At 46.2% G+C, this 17,728-nt stretch overlaps 1 protein-coding gene across 1 annotated transcript in view; it reads left to right on the forward strand.

Annotated features, from left to right (window-relative positions):
* Window positions 1–525: 525 nt before the first annotated feature.
* GLIS1 (GLIS family zinc finger 1) overlaps window positions 526–17,728 on the forward strand; it is a 261,914-nt gene continuing 244,711 nt past the window's right edge. Inside the window, exon 1 of the mRNA XM_010847198.1 lies at window positions 526–617. The gene's annotated coding sequence lies outside the window, so the exon portion shown is untranslated. The remainder of the gene's footprint in view (window positions 618–17,728) is intronic.

Here is a 17,728-nt window from a genome sequence, read left to right on the forward strand (position 1 = left end):
CGTGTCCCACTGGGTGACGCGCACAGGCGCTCTCCCTTCTCCAGGCCTCAGTTTCCCCTTCGTCCAAAGAGGACTGGATGGGGGCAGATTGGGTAGCTGGGCCTTCCGCGAGTCGGGGAAGGACATGCTAGATGTTCCTGCGCCCTGGAGGGGACTTTTCCGTGGATCAGGTAGGTTTGTCACGTTAGGGTGAGTGTGGTGGCGCTAAGGAGGAATAAACGGAGGGATGGTGACCTGCTCAAACATCGCCCCCTGGACCAGAAGGGGATCGCTCCGCTCATTCTGACGCGCCTGTGCTTTCTCCCCTCCGCAGAAGCCCGGCGAGACCCCCAGCGGTGCGCCCCGCCCCGGCGCCATGCACTGCGAAGTGGCCGAGGCGCACTCAGACAAGAGGCCGAAGGAGGCCCCCGGCGCTCCAGGTCCCGGCCGGGGGCCCGCTGGCCTCGGCCCGCACATGGCCTTCAGGGTCACCGTGAGCGGCGGGGGCTGCGGGGAGGGGGGTCCGCGTGACTTGCTGCCCCGGCCTCCCGCGCCACCGCGCGCCCACGACCTCCTCCGGCCCCGGAGTCCCCGAGACTACGGTCCGTCCAAGGCCTCCGCCACTGCCGCCGGGAAGGGTAAGTATGGCCCCGCCGACGTGCCTGGCCACGGGCGTGGAGAGATTTGGGTAGTCTGATTCCACGGCAGGCCTTTGTAGGAATCTTCCCAAGCACTTGGTAGAACTTTCTCCAAAGTTCATCAGTTTTCTCTCAAGTTGTTTGGGACTCGCTTGTCATTCTGAAACGGTGACTGTTTAGGAAGCACCTAATTTAAACTCAGTAAGCCTATTTGTGGGGGAGATGTGTGTTTAGAAAGCTCAGATTACATAATTTTGCTTCTGTATGTTTCTGATAAAAGTTGTGTGAAATTTGTCAAAACCTTATTATAAATTAGGATGAGTAGCAACTCGAGTATGTCTGTCTCTGAACCTGCTAACGGCATACTTTGAAGTATTCCAGTCTTCCTCAGTAACAAAAACCAGAAGCCTTCAGCCAGCCCCCTCTCCCCTTTTTGGGACCTCAGTTTCCCGATCTGTCAAGTAAGGAATTAATTATACCAGATGATTTCTGGATTCCTGATGGAAAATTTTATGAATCTGTAGTCTAGCCTGAGTGAAGTCCTGACTTTAACAATGGCTGTTATGTACTTGATGCTTCAAAAGCATAGTCTTTGGTCAAAAGTTAGTCTGTAATACCTGTCCTCTACCCAGTGAGGCTGGTGGGTATAAGGTGCAGGCTCCAGTATAATTAATGGGTCAAAGTCAGTGATGAGGCTGGATTCTCATGAGCATGTTCTTCTCATCACAGTTAATTATTATTGAGCCATTATTTATAAGTTTCACACTGACAGATAATTAACCAGAAATTGGGGAAATTGTTGAGGCACTGTATCTTTCCCCTCATCTACTTTTTTCCCCTGGGAAAAAGCAAAGCTTTGGTTTTTTATTATTTCATTGTTTGGGACCTCTTGGTTCTATTTCCAGCTAATTCTTAAGGAAGAAAAAAAGTTTGTTTAATGGCTTTATAGGCATCATCACTTTAGCATCAATTGGCAACTTAGAAATGGTAGGGTGGCTTACTTTTAGGGATGAGAGTGCCTTTAGGGTAAAAAAAAGAAAACTCTCTAATTCAAAGACTGGTAAAGTGAAATAAACATAAATACTTTTTGCTTTTTAATGAAAATACCTGACTTTGTAGGAGAGCACTATTTCTTGGCTGTTGTTTTAAATTCAGTCTCTTCTCCAAGAGATAGAGGTCATTTGTAAAGGATGTAGAGGAAAATGCTTTAGCGTATTACTGTTGGAATACGCACATGAGATTCCCTTTTACTAGGAAGAGAGGAAGGCTGTGCAGCAAGACATGAGTAATATTTGCAGCCCAGAGCTCCCTCACTTGCCCCCCTCCTGTAGACAATCCTCCCTTAAATAGATACCCTCTTGCAACATTTTGTGTTTAAAAAAAAATAGCTGTCAACTGAAGATCTCAGTTCTCTGCAGACCTAATAAATTGCTCTCCCAAACATAGCCTTTGTTCCAAGCCCTGGTTAGAGACCTTTCATGTGGATGCTTTCGTTGTGTGCAACTTTCTGACATCCAAAGCTGTGGTTAGAGACCTTTCATGTGTATGCATTAGTTATGTACAATCTTCTGACGTCCATTCTCCTAAACCCCAATTATTTTTATCCACATGCCCCCAGTGTCTAAAATACGAGATCTTTTTTGTGTTTGGAAAGGGCAGAGGAGGGTAAAAGAATGGGAGGAAGCACCTCTTTCTTTGTACCTTAAGATGGTTGTACTGATTAAGCTTTTTGTAAGAGGCTTCTGTTTTCTTCACAGCTTCCAGTGAGGCTGGTGGGGGTCAGATTTGTCATACCCATTTAAGATGAGGAAACTGAGGCCTGCTGGGTGGGGGTCTCTGGCCAGCCCATAGCTTATGGACCTAGGCTTGAAGAGGCTTCTGACTCGGCTTCTGTCTTTCTAGGCAATTTTTTCCCCTGTAGTCAAGCTATATAGTGGCCTGAGAGAAAATCAGAGCTGTGCAGCCTGCTCAAACAGGCCATAAAAGAAACCTTCTTGCTGCCCCTGTTCCCACCCAGATACTCCCTAGACCTCATAACCCTTTGAATATTTGGTGTCTAGCTCCAAGTCTCAGGCTTACTGGAAACAGAAGACAAGAATACCAACTGAAAAATATTTATTGACCGTGCTGGAAATTTTAAGACCCTGCCACCTAGGATCCATGGGGCTGGGGGAAGTTATTTCCTTCTCTGAGCCTTAGTTTCCTCATTTGTAAATCTACCGTGAGACAGAAAAACTGAGGAGAGTATTAGTGATATAAGGTGTCAAAGGGCCACCTCGGTGCCTGGTTATTTTGGAGACGGCTCTTGTGATGTGTTTAACGTTCTCAACCGCTGGTTTTTCATTTGCACGAGAGGTAATAATGCTTCCTTCCCAAGGGAAAATGAAACAGTTGTAAGAATATAAACTAAAAAGGAAGAAGGGTTCGCGTTTATTAATTCGTGTAGGGCACTGTTATGGTCAGCTCTATTTGAGACAAAGAGGGTAGGGCGAGGAGGGAGAAAGGTTTGATTTTTTTTAAATTGTTGACTTTCACGACTTTTAACTGGTGTCCTAGCCAGAGAAGCTGAGAGGAGCCAAGCTTCAGGTCTTTTGTGGCCAGTGCTTCCCCAGTGACCGGAGAGACGACAGTATTGCTTGGTTTGGAATCAGGTTTCAGATGCTCTGCCTTCTTGTTTCTCGGACAGACCCTAAACTGAGGCGGAGCGTGAGCTCTCGAACCCAGCAGCTTATCCTTAAATGTCAGGGTCCTCTGCATTTCCAGATCTGGAGTCAGGAGGCACTGGGGATGGTGCAACGTCATGGACTAACACTGTCATCATTTACAATAAGAATCATGATCTGTTTATGGCAGAGTCCCGTTTATCCAGATTCCAAACAGCTGAAAAGGCCAAATTACCAGATGCTGCGCTTTTTCTTTCTTTTTATTAAACACCCAACACTGTGCTTGTGGAAGTTCTGACAAGGAAAGAAGGTAAACATCTGGACTTTATGGAGGCGGTCAGCTCTGTGGCGCTGACTCGGTGAAGCTTGCTGTCTGTGCACAAGGCTTTACAGTTTTCAGCTTGTGTCCCGCACACGTTCTTTCATCAGCCTTCATGCCAGCTGAGCCCTGCCTACCTCGTGGGCTGTTCTGAGGGGACAGATGTAAAAGCTCTTTGCAGTTTGTATCTGCAGGCAGATTCTGGCTCTTACTACTGTGGTTCCCACTTTATTGATGAAGACATTCAGGTTCAAGGATGTGCTTAAGGCTACAGACAGTAAGTGGCAGTTTCTAAGGCTTCCCATTTCACAACTAGTGCCTTATATGTGTGTGTGTTGGTGGCTGAGAGCTGGCGTTCATGACGGCTTCCCAAGCGTTCCCAGAGAATTTAAACTATTTTTGCTGTTGGTATTTCTTCTGTCTCGAATCTTCAGAATTTGGTAACGAGTATCCGTGCCATCGTTAGAAAACTTCTTAGTTTACCAAATGATTCTGTCTGACCAGAATTGCTGCTCTCAGACCAAACCAGATAATTCTCAGCAACTCAATGGACCCTTTTCACTGTGTGCTGAGACTGGACACATCCTAGCAAATAAAAAGGAGGCTGATGATCATGACAAATGTGGACCCTGCCGTTGTTAACAGCGATCATACTGTGGCTAAAAATTCCCAAAGCAGTCAATCTTGTAACTTAAAGAAAAAGTATATGTATTTTTTCTTTAAAAATGAAAACAAAGAAGGACTGCAGTTGTAGGTTGTGAGCAGGCGCATTAGGGACTGGAGGTGGAGAGTAAGACATGACGGTTTTGGTTGGCATTACCTTGTAGAGTTTCTTCATTTGAATCAGAAGCCACTGTGATGTTCTGGGGAGATTTTGGAGAGGCCAGCACATCCATAATAGAAAGGTATGAGTTATTTTGAAAGCATTTACCCCCTCCGGCTCTAGTGGGCAATTTGCTTGCATTTCATCCATTTTAAAGTGCTGGTCCTGTGATCCGGAAATAATCAGATCCAAATTTCTTCAGTGCTTGAGGTTTCAAATAAGGGGGAGAAAAACCTGCTGGCCAAATGTCAGGCTCAGTGAGACAAAGAGAAACATGTATGTGTGTGGGTACACAAATAAGGTAGGAGCATGTTGCGTCTACAGTCATAAGAATTATGTATCCGACAAATCTTTTATAGACATGTAGCGGAAATACAATTCCCAAAGATTCCCAAAGAATCTTGGGTGGCTAGAATTTCTCTTCCCTTTTTGCCTCCCAAGCTCTGTAGAAGCTGCTAAGACCCGGCGTGCAAAATGGAAAGGGAACCAGCACGTGAGATCGTAACTTACCTAGGCTTCCTTATTGCGGACTTGTTTACCTGTAGTGCTAGGCTGGGCTGAGGTCTCGGGACTGTCTTAGCTGCGGAATTATATCCATAGGCTGTGTTGCTCCACCTCTGATTAAAAAACATGTTTCTTTATACACCATGGTTTTCCTTCACACATCTCCTCCTTCAGAAAAAAACCAAAACTCACCCCATCTTTAAGTTCTTCATCTCCCTGCGTTACAGTTGCGTGAGAAGCTAAGTGAGCCAGCACGCTTATTTTTACAGTGCGTTAAAATCCCATTACAGGCATAAGTGCACAATGAATCATTTAAAAAAATATATTCTTATGTTCTTTGTTCTGAATGTTGCATAATTATCATCATTTTCTTCGGTTTTATTTTGTGGAGTTTGGCAAACATCCTAGAAAAGGGGAGAAACTAAAGTTTGGAATGGGGTTTTCCATCCTTTTTTGGATAGGAATAGGAAAAAAAAAAAACCAAACAAATAAATACCAACTTTATTTGTAAATGGACCAGTCACTAACTGGGACTTTTGCATAGGGAAGATAATTTCCCTTCTTTCTCTCAATTTTCCTAGAAAAGAATTCTCTGTTTTGAAGCTGATATGGTTGTACTTCAACAACTTCACCTTATATCTATGATTATATTCAAAGTTAAATTAGACTGTGTGGTTTGTTAATTTTTTTTCCTAATACAGATTTTAGTTGCAGTTAATTTGGACCTGGAGACTTGTGTTGTTTCTTCTGGTAGGGGGTAGTTTATTTTTTGTGTTTAAAGAAACAAAGACATTCAGTTCAAGGGGGAGAAGAAATGAAACAAATTCTGCCCTGGGCTTTGAAAAATTCAACTGCAACATGCAGAAAGCCCAGCTGTGATACTAGGGCCAGGAAAAAAGAGCAAACTCCTGAAATATTTGTGCTGCTCGCCTTCCCTGTGCTAATGATTCTAGCAGTTTAAAAACGGACTTCTTGTTTATCAACAGCCGCTGCCCGACTTAATAGTTTACAATGAAAAAAAAAAAAAAATGCTTTCAGCATTAGAAGCAAAGTCCGGGACTGATAGCTGAGTTACTGAGTTAAGGGAAGCAGAAAGAGTGGAATAGGGGGGAAGTTTTGTGGCTGCTTTGGTGTCCAAAGCCTTATAAGAAACTGAAAGAAAACAGAGGCCTGGGATGGGATGGGGTGGAAAAAATACAACCCCGACCCAGTGGTCTTTTAGTTTAAAGTCACTTGAAGCATCTGTTTTCTTCTTTTCTCCGTCGTCCCCTTAACTCTAAAGGGTTATTCCTTCAGAAGGTTTCCGGTGGGTCGAGGCGGATTGTGTTAGCATTACGAGCTGTGTTTTTAAAGTCAGCATTTGAGTCAGATGCACTGAGAGGAGCCTTCAGTCCATTCACTGAATAATGCATTTCCTGTATGGCCTGAATTTTTTTGGTGGTTATGGTTAGCCCTGTCTGGAGCAAACACACACACCATTGTACAGACTCAATGCATGTGGGCCCAGCCCTTGGCTCTAAGCCTCGGTTTCCCCATCTGTAAAATGGGAAGCACTTGGTTGGGATGACCTGTAGTCCCTTCCTGCTCCGTTGCTCAAGGATTCCTTGTGAACTCAGCTGGGGCAGTTCGGAAGGATATAGAGTACAGAAAAAGGTCTGGTTCTCAACTTGACCTCTTCTTGGAACTCTTGACTCCTGAAGCTGACCACAGAAGGAACCAGAAGAAGAAGAGATGTCAACTAACCTTTACTGAGCACCTACTCTGTGCCAGGTCAAGCAGTTCATAGCTGTCATTGCATTTAATAAAGCCCAATAACCCTATGAGAAAAGGAGGCATTATTCTGAATTTACAGATCAGGGAAATGAGGCTTGGAAAAGTTGAGCAATTTGTCTAAACAGTGAGCTCCATATTTAATTTGCAGTGACTCACTGTACAGAAAGTAGATAGCAGAGCCTGGGATTTGAACCCAGCTCTGTCTGACAGCGAAGCCGGTGCTCTCCTTCTGAAGCAGGGATCCTCAGCCTCTGGGATCTAACACCTGATGATCTGAGGTGGAGCTGATGTAATAATAGAAATAATGTGCACAATAAATGTGATGCGCTTGAATCATCGCCAGACCACCCTGCGTTTCTCCTGGTCCGTGGAAAAATCGTCTTCCACGAGACAGGTCCCTGGCACCAAAAAGGTAGGGGACTGCTACTCTAGAGCACAGAGCTCTCAGCTACAGCTTTTAAAACCCATGCAGCAGCTAAGAGTCGTGGTGGCTCTAGCGTGTGTCTCCGAACCCTGGGGGACAGCAGTGGAAGGCCACAGGCAGGTACAGACAACCAGTCCCTCGGGCAGACTGCAGTCTCAGCTCACAGGCTGAGGTGTGACTTTAAGGGGAGACTCTGCCTCCACTGGGGCTCTCCCCACTACTCTCGGTTGCAGAAATGGGGAAAGGACAGTGGTTCCCAGTTGTGACATGGGGGTCCTCAGGCAAGGAGCCTGAGACTGGAGGCCCAGGAGGCAGACCCCTCTCAGAAGCAGCATACACACACCCCACTGGTTACTGCAGGTTCAAGTCCCCATTTGAGCCTGTCATACTGTGCGTGGGAGCTCTGTTGCCCAGGCCCTGGCTGTGATCCCCCTTCTGCTGGTTGCGAAGACTTCTGTTTGAAGAGAATTCCTCATGATCCCACTACACTTGGTGTGTAGAATGCATGCTTCACTGGGCATGATGGCTGGAGATCTATTAACTAATTATTTCTTATTAAACGCCTGGTGGGATGAAGAAAGGCTTGTGGGGGAGAGCAAGCCAGGGATCAGAGTGAACTAGAGTTTGTGGGAAATGGGTCTTTTGTGTCAAATGATGAATGAGTCAAATGCCCCTCTCTGGAAGGAGGAGGTCCCACTGCTGGCTTGGGTCTGTGGCCTTGCACGGGGGTGTGTATGTGTTTGTGAGAACGTATGTGAACGTGGACGTTCTCAAGGGGTCATATTTTTTCTGAAGTGGAAATTGTAGGAGGCTTTCGGCTTGCCCAAAGGTCCTTTGCCTTTAGATGTTGACCCCGCGTGTGAAAGCGAGAGCCGGAAGACGTGTCAAGGATGGCCTGGTTGCCTGTGGCTCAGCCTCTTCCTATTTATGTCTTTTTTAGCAACCGGATTACTCTCTTGATGTTGTTGCTTTTGTTTTTAAGTAACAGGTTTGATGGCAAAGCTTTAGCAAGAAACCAGGGAGTATTATAAACTCGGCTTTAAAAACACAGATCCCATTTGCTGTTTTAAGCTCTCCGGAGGGTTGGAGATTGGGTTTATTTTGGAACGTTGTTGGACTATATGAATTACTTCTCTGAGGCTTGGGTATTTAATACCTAATAGAAGTTTGTATAAGAGTTGATGATGTATTTTGCCGACTTTCCAACCCTGTAAATAAATTACACGTGCCGGCAGAGGCTGCCAGGATCCACTGTGTCAATTGAAGCTTAATTTTTATCCCAAACCACTTAATACTTTTGTCCTAGTGAGTAGAGAAAGTTCCCCGGGGTTTTGCCCAGCAGCGGGCCCGTTCCAAGACATAGACGGCTTCACCAGCCTGTGAATAGGGCTCTGTGGATTCACCGATCTTGACACAGTTTTCAGTGGTTAAGTAGCTTCAACCCTCTCAAGTCCAACCCTCCAGGCAGAGAATGATAATATAATTTTAAGTGTATCGTAAAAATGAAACCCAATCGCTTCCACTCCCCAAACCTGTCTCGCTCCCCTTCTCTCTGGAGAAAACGGCTGTAATTGTGTGTTTAATCTCAAGACCGCCCGTGCATTTTATCTTATTTGAGTGCAAAGCCCAGGTAATAACGTTGGCATTTCCAACGCGAAACAAAATAGGGTTTCTAATTTGGAGACACTATTAAATATTTCATGCTTCAACCAAACTCAATTCTTTTTTCCTATAATAAGTTTAAATATTAATTCTCTGGAATGTCAGATGCCTAAAGCTAGGCATTTAGTGATCTGCAGTTTCAAGTATCTCGAAGAAGGTTTATGAAACAGGATATTTCACTGGGAGGGATGAGTAGTGTGTTTCAGAGATATCTGAATTCAAGGCAGCGTCTTCTGATTTACTTTTTAAAGGGAAAAGGTCATAAAATAAGTTGCTTTATGTGCTGAAGGATTAAGTGGCTTAGGCTGAAATAACAGCAGAGACTTTACTGTTTTTCCCCCGTTATATTTTAACAATGCTTTTTGGGGGGAGGGGGTGGGTCATTTTCCCGCCTGCTTGTCTCCTCCCCCTCCCAACCAGATGGCTTTAATTCTAACCAAATCCCACGCTGAGGCCAAATGATTGATCAAACAGTCATTTGTACTTACGTAGCTCTCTTTGTGAGAACGTCTCTGCATTGGGGCTTTTGGCTGGGCTCAGCTCATCTTTGGGACTTCAGATGGTTGATTTCTAGCCTGGAGAGGTGGAGGCATAGGTGTGGGTGGAGGGCAAAATCCCCAGACCTTCAATCCCCAAAGAGTTCCTTGCTTAAAGCCTTCTTGTTACTTCCCATCCCTGACAGCAGGGTATCCCAAGTTTTCTAAACATAGGGACAAATATCTATCCCCTATGATAGCTGTTATATTTTTTATCTACTGGTGGAAAAGATACCTGGAGGTTACTAGTTTTAAGGGCTATTTTAAAGAGATTTGTATTTTATCAACCACTCACATATCTGTAGTGATATCGGTTTGTTCTAGAGATAGTCTTTGGCACATGCTTTCACGCTCTTCCCTGAAATTATATCTTGGCTTGTAGATTAAGTAAGTAAGTAAAGTCGCTCAGTCATGTCTGACTCTTTGCGACCCCACAGACTGCAGACTACCAGGCTCCTCAGTCCATGGAATTTTCCAGGTAAGAGTACTGGAGTGGGGTACCATTACCTTCTCCATGGCTTATAGATTAGCAGCTAGTTGACTGAGGGAAAAATCTGAGCACCTTGGTCTGGTGTTCAAAGCCTTCCGGCCAATCCAGTTCCATCTCTTCCTTTTTTTTTTTTTTTAAAGGAAATGAATTTATTTATTTTTAAATTAATTCATTTGGCTGCATCGGGTCTTTGTTGCTTCATTGCATCAGTGGAATCTTTTGTTGTGGTGCACAGACTCTCTAGTTGTGGTCTGTGAGCTCAGTAGCTGTAATACTCACACTTAGTTGCTCTGAGGCTTGTGGGACCTCAGTTCCCTGACCACGGATTGAACTTGCATCCCCTGCATTGGAAGGCGGATTCTTAACCGCCAGACCACCAGGAAGTTTACCATCTCTTCCTAATGTCTTATTTGCTTGTCCTTCAGCAGCAGCAGTGGAGAAGGCAATGTCAACCCACTCCAGTACTCTTGCCTGGAAAATCCCATGGACGGAGGAGCCTGGTGGGCTGCAGTCCATGGGGTCGCTAAGAGTCGGACACGACTGAGCGACTTCACTTTCACTTTTCACTTTCATGCATCGGAGAAGGAAATGGCCACCCACTCCAGTGTTCTTGCCTGGAGAATCCCAGGGACAGAGGAGCCTAGTGGGCTACCGTCTATGGGGTCGCACAGAGTCGGACACGACTGAAGCGACTTAGCAGTAGCAGAGCAGCAGCATCAGACTTTTCCTTATGAAGCTTCGAACCTGGAATTTTCTCTGTATGTGTCCTTCCGTCCTTACACACTGTGAGCTTATTTTTATTCATTTGTGTGCCTCTTTAAATAATTTTTAGAATATAAAATAGTTAATATTCAAATATCTATCTTTGTAGCCTTATGTCCAACACCTTGTCTCACAAATACGTATCTGAGAAGGATAGAGGGTGCTGGTTGGGGCTGTAATGTGGAACCAGACCACTAGGTTTGAACTCTGGTTCTAGGTACCAACTTGGGGATCTTGGGCAAGTTATTAAGCTCTTTGGGTCTCAATATTCTTATCTGTAAAATGGGAATAATAGTTGTAATGGTCTCAAAAGATTTTTATGTGAATGAAATGAGTTAATACTTGTATATGTAAATGTGCTTAAATACAGAGACTGGCACATGGTCAGATGCTCAATTAATGTTGGAATTTTATTGTTATTGCTGTTATGCAAACGTTTGATAAACCAAATCTCCTGGAAGGGCCTTCCTTCCCTTCCTTTTCACCGGTCTGACTCCTACTTAATCTTAAGACGCAGCTCAGATGCCACCTCTTTCTGGAAGCCTTCCTGTTCTCCCGCAGCCTGGTGATGCTAGGCCTCTGGCACCCACAACCCTCTCCTTCCTTCATCTGTAGCACAGGACACGTCCTGTGGCAATTTTCCATTTACTTACTGTGTCCTTGAGGGCAGGGCAGAGTCTCATTATTCCTGCACCCCTGTGCCTAGCACAGGGCCTGGATCAAAGTGGATGTCAGGGAAGTTTGGGAATGGAGTCCAGTCCAGTCTCTGCCCTCAAGGAGCTTGTCACCATGAAAGGAGAAGTTTGATGTTTTTGTTTCTCCTACAAGTTTGAACATATAGTAAGCTCTCGGCACATGCGAAACTCCAGTAGGTGTGCAAGGAGTTCTCACATGCAGAAACAGCCCTGTTTTCTTTCCACACCGTCTTGGGGCTTTTCACCGTGAGGTCCGCGCTGCTCTTCTGGGTCACATTCGTTGGGCAAGTCTTCTCCTCTGTCTGGGCCTCCCTTTCCTCTCCTTTCTGGGAGGAGTTGGCTTCCATAGTCACAGACCCTTCTAGGCTGTGGCCAGGCGGAGTGGTGTCAGGTAGAAGAGTAAGGGGCCAAATGCTGTCCTGCAGTGACTGGCCTGGATTGTAGGCACTCCCTGCCACATACCTGCCCTCCCTTCTAGGCAGAGTCCCAGGTGCTTTCAAGAGTGTCTCATCCTGTGGTTTGCTGCTGCTGCTGCTAAGTCGCTTCAGTCGTGTCCGACTCTGTGCGACCCCATAGACGGCAGCCGACCAGGCTCCTCTGTCCCTGGGATTCTCCAGGCAAGAACACTGGAGTGGGTTGCCATTTCCTTCTCCAGTGCATGAAAGTGAAAAGTGAAAGTGAAGTAGCTTAGTCGTGTCCGACTCTAGCGACCCCATGGACTGGAGCCTACCAGGCTCCTCCGTCCATGGGATTTTCTAGGCAAGAGTACTGGAGTGGGGTGCCATTGCCTTCTCCCATCCTGTGGTTTAAAGAGCAGTTATTGGTGGTTGCAACACATCTGACTCAGATTTCTCTAAGATGAAGAAGAACCTTGGAAATGAGAACCAGGAGCCAGCACTCAGTTGCCCTGCTGGGGTGGAGATGGCTGTATACACCTTGATCCCCACTCCAGGACAGGCTTAGATGGACCCCAGGGATTGTGTTGGCTTCCTGGCTCCTCTCTGGGTACTGTAGTGGTTTGAGCTTGTAAACTGTAGAGCTCTGCCCAAATCGTTATTATTCATTCCATCCCCCTATGAACAGATGGGAAGACTAAGGTTCAGAGAGGTCATATGACTTGTGCAAAGGTGGTCACATGGCTTTTGAAGTCAGAACTGAGTTCAGACCTCAACTATACCATTTGCTGGACCTTGGGCAAGTTCACTGGACTCTGAGCCCCCATTTTCTTCATTTGTGAAATGGAGATAAAGTCTATCTCATAGAGTTGATGAGGGGATTAAGGTGAGGATTAAGTGATGAGTCTGTAGAGCACCTAGCTCAGGGGCTGGCACGTATGTGCCTTTGTCACAGTAGGTATGTGACAAAGGTGAGCTGTTATTACTGCTCCTACTGAGTGGCAGAGCTGGGCCTAGGTCCCCAAGCCTGACTTGGTTTGATGGTGTTTCTCCTCTATGTCTCAGTACCCCACCCCCTTATTTTGATGTTTTGTTCTTTCTTTCTTTCTTTTTTTAAAAATATTTTATTCATTTACTTATTTGGCTGTGCTGGGTCTTAGTTGCGGGATCTAGTTCCCTGGCCAGGGATCGAAACCAGGGCCCCTGTGTTGGGAGCTTGGAGTCTTAACCTAGCCACTGAACCGCCAAGGAAGTCCTGATTTTGTTCTTTCTATTTATTTATTTATTTGGAAAAATTAAAGAACAAGTACTTCAGGGTTTCATAGACTGAGATCCTAATCTCAGTGCTGGAGTTCACAGATCTGACTGGCTGGCATCTTGACTTCACTTGGGTTGGAGGAAGGTTAGGAGCTGTCCACCTCCCTTGCTCAGGTGGGCGTGGGCTGCATCAGCACAGTTATCTGACAAGTCCCGGCCCTGGGGTCAGTCCAGGACATTCATTCAAGCTGCAGTGGCTCTGGTATCTGGCAGGAGTGGGTGTTTCTGGGGTGGGTCAGGAGGTACAGACCTCCCTCCCCCTGTCCCTGGTTAGTTGGGTTGGGAGTTGCCTTCAAACTCTAATATCCAGCTGAATTCCCTTGCTTCTACCTCTTACACTTAAGATGGTGCCCCTTTTCTCCTCCCACATCCCCACACCGGTGGGGCTCTTCAGCCCTGGGGAGGCTTCAATTTGTTGGGCCCTGCTTGAGCAGATATTCTTTGAAGCCACTTACTCCTTGTGAAGTATCATCACCCCCATTTTACAGATGAGAAAAACTAAGGCTGAATGACTTGCCCAAAATTCTAGAGCTGTTGAGTGGTAGCTGAAGGCCTGACTCCAAGACCCTGCCCTTTCTCACACCTTGCCTCCTCTCTGGACCTTCCCCCAGGTCCTCTAAACTCGAATGCCTTGGCTCCAATCTTCCCCATTCATCACGGTTGAGAAACTGCCTCCTCCAGCCAGAATTACTGTTTCTCTCCTTCATCTTCTGCTGCCCTTTGTCAGTTTTTTCCCATTGAATAGTCAACTTTTATGGATGCTTCCTCCCCAACGAGACTGTGAGCTCTGTGGAGCAGGGTCTGTAATAACTGCCTCTCCGACTTGCAGGAGGAGTGTGGACCAGAGAAGAGAATGAATGCAGGTCCCCAGAGGAATTAATCTGTCCTTCTGCAGTCAACATGTGGCTTCCTGGGCAATTCCCCAAGCAGATTTTCAGGACAGCAACCCAGAGTGGCTCTGTATGTCTGAGCCTTGGACAGTGATGTCTGCCTGGACAATTGTCAGGAGCACAAGGAATGAAGTATTGGCTTTATCCAGGTGGCTTGATGGCAAAGAATCTGCCTGCCAATGCAGGAAACGGAGGAAATGTGAGTTCAATCCCTGGGTCGGGAAGATCCCCTTGAGGAGGGCATGGCAACCCACTCCAGTGTTCTTGCTTGGAGAATCCCATGGACAGAGGACCTTGGCGGGCTACAGTCCATGGGTTCACAAGGAGTCAGATATGACTGAGCACCCACACAGGTGACAAAGTATCCTGAAAACAGATGGCTATAATCCGGGTTTGGTTGTTGCTTTGTCTGTTCATCAGTATATTGAATGGCTACTATGTCCCAGGTACTGATTGGGCCCTGGGACACCATCGTGGTCTAACACACAGAGCCCTTACCTGCACTGAGCTTGAAGTCAGCAGGGCCAGATGACAGTGTGTGCAGGTTCCCTCCCAGCCTGGCCAGGTCTCCAGTCCTCATCTGTGTGACTTCACCAACTCATCACCTGGCTCACTGTCCTCAGCGGACTTCTCAGCTCCAGACAGTCTGAGACCTGCGACCTCGGATGATCTCACAGAACCGTGGTTTGCCAGCTTATAAGATGGAAATATTTGCTAGCTAGCTCCCTTGCAAGCCTAATGTGAGAATCTGAGGATGGGCGGGAACATGGGTGTGCAGAGCAGCCTTCTGCTCTGGACACTGGTGGTGGAGCCACACGGATTACCCAGTCCTGGGGTTGGGGACAACTTTGCTAGCTCTTTTCCTGCACCTGTTGCTAGTCCCTGCTTGCATAAGCTTTTTTCTTGGAGGGAATACCCTCTCTCCTTATCTCTGGTGATAAAAAAGGCCAGAGTTTACCTTTTGCAACCCCTTCAGAGTCTTTCCTCTCCCAGACCCACACACTTCCCTTCTCACTCATCCCAGTCTTTTATTCTCTCAATGACTCTGGCTGCTTTGTACCCAGAATACAGCAGAGCTGTTGGCCAGGGAGCTATGGAGACAAGTAGGTTCCCATTGTGTGATATCAACCAGGTAGGTACAGGCTTGGGGGTGGTTGGGGACCTTCCTTCTCTTCCCCCTCCTCATTTTCAGTATCTTGCCATGATCATCTTTTGAGTGCTATAAGACGTTGGGTCATCTCTCTTTTTTAAAATGGATCATCTCTGTAATCTTATAATTATCCTGTATGTAAGCATTCTTACGGAAGAATTTATGGCTATTTAAATTAATTTACAATTAAATAAAAGAGACTACTGGCAACATTTCAGTGCTCAGTGGCTTTCACTACCCATGTGGCTAGTGGCTACCATGTGTGTGTGCTGCATGCTTAGTCGCTCAGTTGTGTCCGACTCTTTTTCGGACTTTTGGACTGTAGCCTACCAGGCTCCTCTGTCCATGGACTTCTCCAGGCAAGAATACTAGGGTGGGTTACCATGCCCTCCTCCAGGGGATCTTCCCCACCCAGGAATCAAACCCTCATCTCTTGTGTCTCCTGCATTGGCAGGCAGGTTCTTTACCACTGTGGCCACCTGGTAAGCCCAGTGGCTACCTATTGGGCAGCAAATATAGAACATTTCCATTGCCAGAGAAAGTTTGGTTTGATAGTGCTAGTTTAGAGTATCTTTCTTTAATTTATTCATTTGTTCAGCAAACATTTCCTAGAACCCTATCATATGCTAGGTTCTCTGTTAGACTCTGGAGAAGTGGGTATAACCCAAGCTCAGCATCAGCTTTGGGAGCATCCAGTCAAGAGGACAGGCAGATGAACGTAACAGCTTGGAGGTGGGGCCAGCATGTTGGTTACCAGGCCTGGTTCCTACTGAGGATGCAGACATGAATCCTAGGGTCTGCTGGCTCTCAGAGAGCTCACAGGCTAGCACTGACAAGAGAGAGATCAGGGCAGCCTTCCTGGAAAAGTAGTGTTTGAATGGCCCATCTGTAGTGGGTGTGTTCTGCTGATTCCCCAGGAAGCAGTCCAGAGAGGGCAGGTGGTTCATGCAGGTACACCTCTGAAGCTGGAATCATGCACATGGCCCCCTGATGACATCTTGCATAGATGTTTAGATAGGAATCACCCCTGTTGTTGCTCAGTCGCCCAGTTGTGTCCGACTTTTTTCAACCTCATGTACTGCAGCACCCCAGGCCTTTCTGTCTCTCACCATCTCCTGAAGTTTGCCCAATTTCATGTCCATTGCATTGCTGATGCCATCTAGCCATCTCATCCTCTGATGACCGTTCCCTTCTGCTTCTGCCCTCAATCTTTCCCAGCATCAGGGATTTTTTCAATGAATCAGCTGTTTGCATCAGATGACCAAAATACTGGAATTTCAGCTTCAGCATCAGTCCTCCCAGTGAATGAACGTTCAGGATTGATTTCCCTTAAGATTGACTGGTTTGATCTCCTTGCTGTCCAAGGGACTCTCAGGAGTCTTCTCCAGCACCACAGTTCTACAGCATCAATTCTTTGGCACTCCAACATTTTTTTTACAGTCCAGCTCTCATTGACTTCCAGCCAATTACTTGATCTTACTCCTCATCCTTCTTTGGGAAGTGGCTGAAGTGGTAAAGATACAGATATAGCTTTAAAGATACCTTTTAAAGGTAATTTAATATTTTTTTATTTTTCTCACTTATGTCAGAAGTATATACTTATTGTAGAAAATTTGGAAATTATAAGATGTGTGCATACATGCTCAGTCACTCAGTAGGATCTGACTCTTTGTGATCCCATGGACTGTAGCTTACCAGGCTCCTCTGTCCTTGGGATTTCCCAGCAAGAATACTGGAGTGGGTTGCTGTTGCCTACACCAGGGGATCTTCCCCCACCCAGGGATTGAACCGAAGTCTCCTGTGTCTCCTGCATTGGCAGGTAGATTCTTTACCAGTGGACCACCATCAGATCAGATCAGTCGCTCAGTCCTGTCCGACTCTTTGCGACCCCATGAATCGCAGCACACCAGGCCTCCCTGTCCATCACCAACTCCCGGAGTTCACTCAGACTCACGTCCATTGAGTCAGTGATGCCATCCAGCCATCTCATCCTCTGTCATCCCCTTCTCCTGCCCCCAATCCCTCCCAGCATCAGAGTCTTTTCCAATGAGTCAACTCTTCCCATGAGGTGGCCAAAGTACTGGAGTTTCAGCTTTAGCATCATTCCTTCCAAAGAAATCCCAGGGCTGATCTCCTTCAGAATGGACTGGTTGGATCTCCTTGCAGTCCAAGGGACTCTCAAGAGTCTTCTCCAACACCACAGTTTAAATTCTTTTTAAATTCTTCTGCACTCAGCTTTCTTCACAGTCCAACTCTCACATCCATACATGACCACAGGAAAAACCATAGCCTTGACTAGATGAACCTTTGTTGGCAAAGTAATGTCTCTGCTTTTGAATATGCTATCTAGGTTGGTCATAACTTTCCTTCCAAGGAGTAAGCGTCTTTTAATTTCATGGCTGCAGTCACCATCTGTAGTGATTTTGGAGCCCAGAAAAATAAAGTCTGACACTGTTTCCACTGTTTTCCCATCTATTTCCCATGAAGTGATGGGACTGGATGTCATGATCTTCGTTTTCTGAATGTTGAGCTTTAAGCCAACTGTTTCACTCTCCACTTTCACCTTCATCAAGAGGCTTTTGAGTTCCTCTTCACTTTCTGCCATAAGGGTGGTGTCATCTGCATATCTGAGGTTATTGATATTTCTCCCGGCAATCTTGATTCCAGCTTGTGTTTCTTCCAGTCCAGCCTTTCTCATGATGTACTCC

This window comes from Bison bison, unplaced genomic scaffold, assembly GCF_000754665.1.
Source record: "Bison bison bison isolate TAMUID 2011002044 unplaced genomic scaffold, Bison_UMD1.0 scf7180017864244, whole genome shotgun sequence".
Lineage (NCBI taxonomy): Eukaryota > Metazoa > Chordata > Mammalia > Artiodactyla > Bovidae > Bison > Bison bison.